General features: G+C 46.0%; 1 protein-coding gene across 1 annotated transcript in view; it reads left to right on the plus strand.

Moving 5' to 3' along the window:
* NELL1 (neural EGFL like 1) overlaps positions 1–7532 on the plus strand; it is a 537948-nt gene that overhangs the window by 40447 nt on the left and 489969 nt on the right. The window lies entirely within an intron of this gene.

A 7532-nucleotide genomic window follows, 5' to 3' on the forward strand; every position in this document is an offset into this window, starting at 1 on the left:
CTGTTGGTATTTGCATTGTTGCATAGCCTTTTCAGGCTGTTTGTGACTAATGCATTTTCTAAAAAAACATTTGTTCCTGTGGAGAAGTAGAACTGGAAGACCACTGCCACCAGGTGCGGTGATTCCTTTCTCAGAGTGCTAATGGTTTGGGATTCTATTCTGAGGCATCTAGTTCTTCCCATTTATTTTATAGGGAGCCTAGCTGCCTAATTCAGGGATCTCAGTTCTCATCTGGATGACCCAGTGTTTTCAAGTTTTCTTACTAGATCTAGCCCAAAGCAAGTAAAAGCCAATACTTGGTGATTTTTGATTAATTAATTTTCTGCCTAAGTGATGTTGCTCTGCATAGAAATGTAGGGCTGGAAGGGACCTCACTAGGTCATCTAGTCCAGCCCGCTACTTAGAGCAGGATTCTCCCTGACTAAACTACCCTAGTCCCCTACCCTAGTCAAGTGCTTTTAAAACTTCCAAGGCTGAAGAGTCCATAAATTCTCTATGTAGTCTGTTCCAATGCTAGACCATCCGAATAGAAAGTTCGTCTTAATCTCCAACCTAAATTTCCTCTGCTGTAGTTTGAGGCCGTTTCTTTTAGTTTTGTTCCCTACAGCCACAGAGAAGAACCCACCTCTACCCTTTATAATCATCCTTGAGAAATTTGAAGGCTGTTAGCAAATCCTCCACCCAGTCTTCTTTTCTCCAGATGAAGTAACCCTAGTTATTTCAGCCTTTCCTCCTAAATCTTGCTTCCCAGGCTCCTAATCATTTCTGACATTCTGCGCTGAACTTTCTGCAATCTGTCCACATCCTTCATGAAATGTGGGGTCCAAAACTGGACACGATTCTCTACTTGGCTTATCCAGTTCTGTTGTGAACATAATGGAGTGGAATTGCAAACATTTGCAGTTTAAGTATTTCATACGTGTGATGCTGTAACAGAGAATTGACATGACGTCATGGAATTGTTTCCACAGGGCATTTGGATTAACATTTTTCTACTAATTTTCTCCTGATTTATTTGATGATCATTTCCTTTCCTAATTCTAATGGAGCAAAAACCAGCATGTCTTCTCTTGATTTGTTTCCTTGTTGGGGTTTTTGGCATACCGTGCGGAGACAGTAAGTCTAGCTTCAGGCTTTTTGGGCCTGATTCTCAGATGTTATGCTCCCTAAATTCCAGTTAACTTAAAAGACTGGGGACTCATAGTTCCTCCCTGGATTAACCTCTTTGTTCCACATGCAGCCTGCCCTTCTATTTGCACCTTCATAAGCTGATGCGATCACCACGGTGTTTGAACACTTCATATACAAGGCAAATTTCCAGTTAATTTCATTAGTGCAGGACTGACCCCTGAACACTAAAGAAACGTAATTAATGCATGTCTGTTTGTGGCTCTCCTGGGAAGTGGTGCAGAGGCTTTATATACAAGCTTCTCAAAAGAAGCAACATGATTGGTCCTAGTGGAGGAACATCTGGAGCTTTAAGGTTATGTACCTTATGTACCATGTCCCTTTGAAATCATCCTCTGTGGCTCTGGTCATGGAAGACCTTTGGAATATGAACATTATAAGCTTTAGTATAGAAAAAAATATAATGTGCATGTAGCAGTTTTCTCCTACACAACTTTTAAGATAAGTTCAAAATGAACGTTACATTTGGCTCTGTGTTATGGTCTCTGTTTTATTGTTTCAGCCATTAGTAATGGATAATTGTCTTTACCAGGTTTATAATGGTTTGCAGGTAGCTGTATTTTTGGCTTAAATGACTTGACACTGTCCTTTTAATTGCTAAGTGCTGGAAGTTTGGACATCTGCCTTTGGATTAAAACTGTAATAATTATGAAGGATTTGATGAAATATACAGGTGAATGCTTCAGGTTTATTTATTAGACACTAGTCAAACAGTAGAGGCCTCAAGCTGGTCATACTGTATGTCAACACAGTGATTAACAAAAATTGTTAAATGTCCTATAGAATTTAACTGCTGAGCAGTATGTATTGGTGAATTTCCCTATGCTTAATAAATTTCTTAATTAGTACATTCTCACTGTCATTAAAAAAAATCTAATGGATTTAGCCATCAACTCAAAGGACTTAATTGGAATTCAGCCAAACAGGAGAAACCCATACTGAAAAACATGATTTGGAGCTTATTTGGAGGTGCTTAAACTAACTGCTGTGAGTAATTACAGTTAATGCATATTGCTAGTTCAGACAGTAAATGGTGATCTCTTCTATTACAAAATAATGATGTTTGATGCCTCTGACGTTGCCTTGTTGGTGTCATAATATTAAAAAATAAATTTCTTCTAAATAGAAAAATCTTCTGTTTCTTTGCTTCGTTCAAGGTAGAAATCTTACCTTTCTTCTCAATGGATCCTCAGAGGGGGCTCATAATATAATATAGACTTCCAAATAAATATATAGAGCTGCTTATTCCCCTGGTTATAAACTGATAAGTTTAAAGAAACCCCAAACACCTGATATTTCACATTAAGAAAATGCAGCCATGTAGCAGGGCATATAAAAACAATGTCTTTATTTGGCTTTTTTTGGCTGAGGTTGAATTATCATTCAAGTATGAAGTAATATTTCACTGAAAGTGACAGTATAAACCTATATTCCATATATATTATAATGTACATTTTATTACAAGGAGCAAGTCATTTTTATAGATATAGAAAACTATTTTTTCCCAAAAGGCTGCTGTCTCTTTTTGTAAAGAGTTAAAATTGACTAAAAATACAGTTTTATAATGATGAATATACCATACATACAATTCATTTGAATGGATCGTTCTCCACAGATCCAGTAAAACACAGAAGAGTGTTTGCCGTCCGTTGATATTCATGACAATTGTATGGCCTAAGGCAGTTGTTCTCAACCTTTTTTGTACTGGGTCCCACTTGTAAACATTGGACAGTCCCAACCCACAGCCCCCTGCCCCTTCCCCCCAACTAGCCCTGCCAGAGGCGGCCCTTAGTTGCCCCTGTCCCACTTGGGCCGGAGCGTGGCTGCAGGAGCTCTGGCTCACGAGGGCGGCAGTGGAGTGAGTCTGGCCTTGGCATGGGCTAGAGGGAGGAGGAGGGGAGGCCTGTGGCACCCCCCCTGCCCTGGGGTGGGGCACCCACGCTGCACCAGGCAGTCTGGTCATGGTCCCACCCACCCTCTCTGAGCAGTGTACCCTTCTCCTGGGAGTACGGGTACCGGCCCTAGTGCTGCTGGCACAGCCACACAGCTCCCCACTACCCCCGAATGACCTGCCCACCCCTTTGCCCACTAGAGGGGCAAGAATCTTTCCCCCACCGCACCACCAGCCCCTCCTGCCCTGACACAGACTCAGCGCCCAGCCCCCTTTCCCCAGTGCAGGCAGGTACCTGTCCCCTCTCACACACTTATCCCCTCCACACTGACACCCACACACCCCCGGACAGTCCTCAAGCCCTGGACCTCCAACTCCCACTCTCTATACACTTACATGCATCCAGCTGCTGGAGCTGCTCCCACGCCCCTGCCTGGCTGCATGCTGGGCATGTGCATGTGCGTACATAGACGCATGTGGCACCTGCTGCCTCCAGTCATCACAAGCAGCCCCTTGCAGGCTGGAATGTTGCCAGCCTACAAGGGGAAAACTATGCTTTCTCTCATTTTTTGGGACTTGCTCGCAACCTTTTTAGATATTCTTGCGACCCACTCTTGGGTCGTAATTAATGGGTTGAGAAGCACTGGTCTAAGGAACAGCCAGTTCTTTTAGCAAAATGGGGTCAGATTCTGTTGTTTGATCCATAAAAGTGGATCCCTGAATCCATATGGTGTAGCCTTGAACTTGATGGAATTCCACATTGCCTTGGAGTTCACCAGTACCTGTCAGACTGCAAATCAGGGGTGATATTTGCCATTTTAACATTCTGCAAATAGTCTCTATTTCCAGTTGACTGTTTTTCAACTACAAAAAGAGTGTCCATAACTTTTTCCATGTTAGGAAGTGTAGGTCACTTTGCAAATGGACATCTTGGCTTATAAAATTTAATTATTGATGGTGTTGGTCAGTGGTGTATTTGCATGATTGATCCATTATAAGTAACCTCCGTTATAGAGAGTGTTCTATAACTGATCCAAACACTACATTAATATTCCGTAAGATCCAGTACTTTCAATCAGTAGTATAGCACAGGAGAGCATTTTTTTCTCTTGAATGCATCTATTAAGATAGGAATATAAGAGTACAACTATAGCAGGATCCAGGTGAGCCCAGTACCTACCAGGGTGAGGATGGCTGTAGTGCTCCGTGGGTGGCAGGTTGGCAGCTGGCCAGGCAGGGAAACACGAGCCTGAGGGATGTCAGCACACTCCACCACCAGTACATTCCCAAGGGTGGAACAAGCAACCGGCAGGGAGTGGATGCGCTGCTGGCCTCTTGCCCAGGGTAGAATAAGAGCAGGAGCCCAGGTCCCACATGAGACTGGAGCCCAGCCAGCCAAGCAGGCAGGCAACACTGGGGCACAGCACCACTGAAAGCCCCTGAACCTCAGGTGCGGGGGACGTCGAGCACAGCTGCAGCTCGTAACTGCTGGTGGTGGGGACAAGGCACGTGGGGCAGGCAGGGATCCAGGTTGGCGCAAGCTGGTCCAGAACTTCTGGGATAAAAGAACGCCAATCCCAGAGGAAGAGGGAATGCTGGTGTTGGCACTGGCTGAAGCCAAGTCTCCCCACCGGAATGCCGGACCCCGAGCTGGGACCAACAGCCCACCATCTCCACAGGAGGAACACTGACAGTCATCAACCCAACAGAAGCCAGGTACACATGGGGACCACACGGCTGTTAATCATGACAGTGGCCCCCGAGTATTCAAAGGGCCCAGTCCCAGATGGACCAGCCCAATCAGTCTGGAGTCAGAGGGGGGAAGGGTAAGCCCTGATGAGCTCCCTCACCCCAGGAACAGAAACTGGAGTGCACTGGCAAGCTGACATTGCCTAAGTTATAGCTGTATAGTTATTTTCTCTGTTGTGATCATGGGTGCTGCATCAGCGACGGTGGATGGGTGACAGGACCAGGCACGCGGCCTGATCACTGACAACACCTGAGAGGAAAGGGGTAGGGTGTGGGAGAGGCAGAGCCCCACAGAAGACACCCCCCCCCCCCCCCCCAGGACCCCAACCCCCTCTGATCAGGACCCATACCCTCTCTGTAAACCCCAAAGGCAGCAGGTACCAGCTCCTGTTAATTTCCTTTAGCAACACCAACTCGAGGCAGTCGAGTTATAGAAAAGGGAAGGGAATACCCGTGGAATAAGTAGCACCTGGGCTGTACCCATGCAGGGCTGGTTGGCCACGGTCCTGCTACAGTAACAAAATTCATGCACATTTAAAAGACATGGCAATATAATATTAAATTTCAAAGTGTTTTTCCAAGAGAAAGATTACTGTACTAAAATTAAGCCACATAATTATAACCAAGAAGCCCAATGTATTTTGGATAAGGTTTTTGTTAAAAAAGTCATTTCATTCAGGGTCGCTTATCACTAGGCAATGTTGGATTTTGCAGTGTCCTTGAAATACTCAAATATGCTATCTGTAAAGTGGCTTATGTTTCAGTATGAATGGACTATTGTTTGACAGAATTTCAAAAATATTTTGAATATATCACATCTTCATCTCTGACCAAAGCTATCACGTCTTTGGGACAGGGATGGGCAACCTTTTCCACTGAAGGCTAGAAGGAATCAGGTGGGTCAGAGGCAGGCAGGAATATGGGTACTGGGATCCAGCTGCTGCTGCTGCTTAGCTTGGGGAGAGGTCCTGCAGCCTGTGCCTGTCCCCATAGCAGCACACAGAGACAATTTGCAGCAGTAGCTCCCTGCTGTTGAACGGTGCCACAGCCCCACATCTGCAGGCTGGATTCAAGAGTTGTCTGGTTCTGATTTGGCCTACGGACCATAGTTTGCCAACCCTTAGTTTAACAGAAGAACGAGGATTTTGATAATATATTGAGATATCAAATAAAAATGAAAACAATTGAATTTTTCATGCGTTTTAGTGCTTTGAATTTATCCCTGAAATAACTCTGCTGCCCCTGATTTATATCCATTTTTCACCAATGTTTGATAACAAGGGATCTGGGTTTTCCATTTGTTAAGGAAAAATGTGGGTTTTCTCCTTTAAAAGAGAAAATCACAGACTTGCTGCTTTAAAGGAGAAAAGCCTGGGAAACACAGGTTTCCCCTTGCAGGCTGGCAGAGTTTCAGCCTGCAATGGGCTGGGGGGAACAGGGGGCAGAAGGCACCATGTCCATGTGCGCATGCACACATGCGCATGGCAGCTAGGCAGCTTGGTGAAGAGCAGCTCCTACATCTCCCTCCAGGTAAGTTTATTGGGGGGGGGGGGCATAGGTGTTGTGTCAGGGGGCACATGATGCAGCGGGGTCATAGGCAAAGTGTTGGGGTGTCAGGGGAGCACAGGCAATGGGGTGGGGGGCACAGGCAACATGTTGGGGAGTGGGGGGGAGGCATGTGCCCACCCAGATTTCTGTGCCCACAGTAGGGCTGAGGATGCAGCTGGGCTGGACCTGCTCTGGCTGCCTCTGCAGCCCAGTGGATCCCCCAGTGCATTGCCTCCTTCCCCACACACCCAATCCTGGCCTCTCATACTGTGGGCTTGGGGATGGGGGTAGCAGATTGGGAGTGAAGGACACCAGCAGGGCTGTGGGGGCTGTGGGTTGGATTGGCAGGGCTGTGGGTTTGACCAGCAGGGCTACGAGTGCTGTGGGTTGGGAGCGAGGGGCACTGGCAGGGCCAAGGTGCTGTGGGTCAGGAGTGAGGGGTACTGGCAGGACTAGGTCGGGGCTATGGCTTGGGAATGAAGGGCAATGGCATGGACAGAGGCAGAGCACCGGCATATCAGGGCTGCTCAGCACCACAAAGCAGCAAGGGGGCATGAGGGGGATGATGGATATTCAAAGGAAGCATTTACCATACGTTCTCAAAATCAGGCCACATGAAGGTGTTTCATGTTGGGTAGAATTTCCTTTGGAGTTACTTGACACAGAAGTGAAGTGGCTTATACTTCTAAGTCTGCTCCACTTTTACTTTAGGGTAAAAGCACGTTGTACTGGTACGACTGTGTTATGGAACCACCCTGAATGGTAAAGTCTGTTACAGTACTCGCACTGGACCAGATCCCCAGAGTGAAGTAGTGCCATATTAATTTCCACCAGCTGAGGATCTCAGCCTTGAATATTTGACTTTAGAGTCAACCCTTCTAAAAAAATGGCATCAGGCTTTAAATTGGTAATGGCATTTGAGAACAGAAAGTGACACATGCCTTGAGAATGTGTGACATGCCTCAGCATGGGAGACATGAGAAAACAAAATAGCAGAGGAGAGTGAAATGATGTGTGATTCATTTCTTTACTATGTTTCCTAGTCTCCCTTTCGTTATTCCCCATCTTTGGTGGTGGTGATGTAGTGTAATAAAACGTGAGATAAAAGCAGGCGTGTTGGAATGGAAGTGAATTTGGGTCTCGGCAGAGCAGCTGT

Source organism: Alligator sinensis, unplaced genomic scaffold (genome assembly GCF_000455745.1).
Source record: "Alligator sinensis unplaced genomic scaffold, ASM45574v1 scaffold442_1, whole genome shotgun sequence".
NCBI classification, from domain to species: domain Eukaryota; kingdom Metazoa; phylum Chordata; order Crocodylia; family Alligatoridae; genus Alligator; species Alligator sinensis.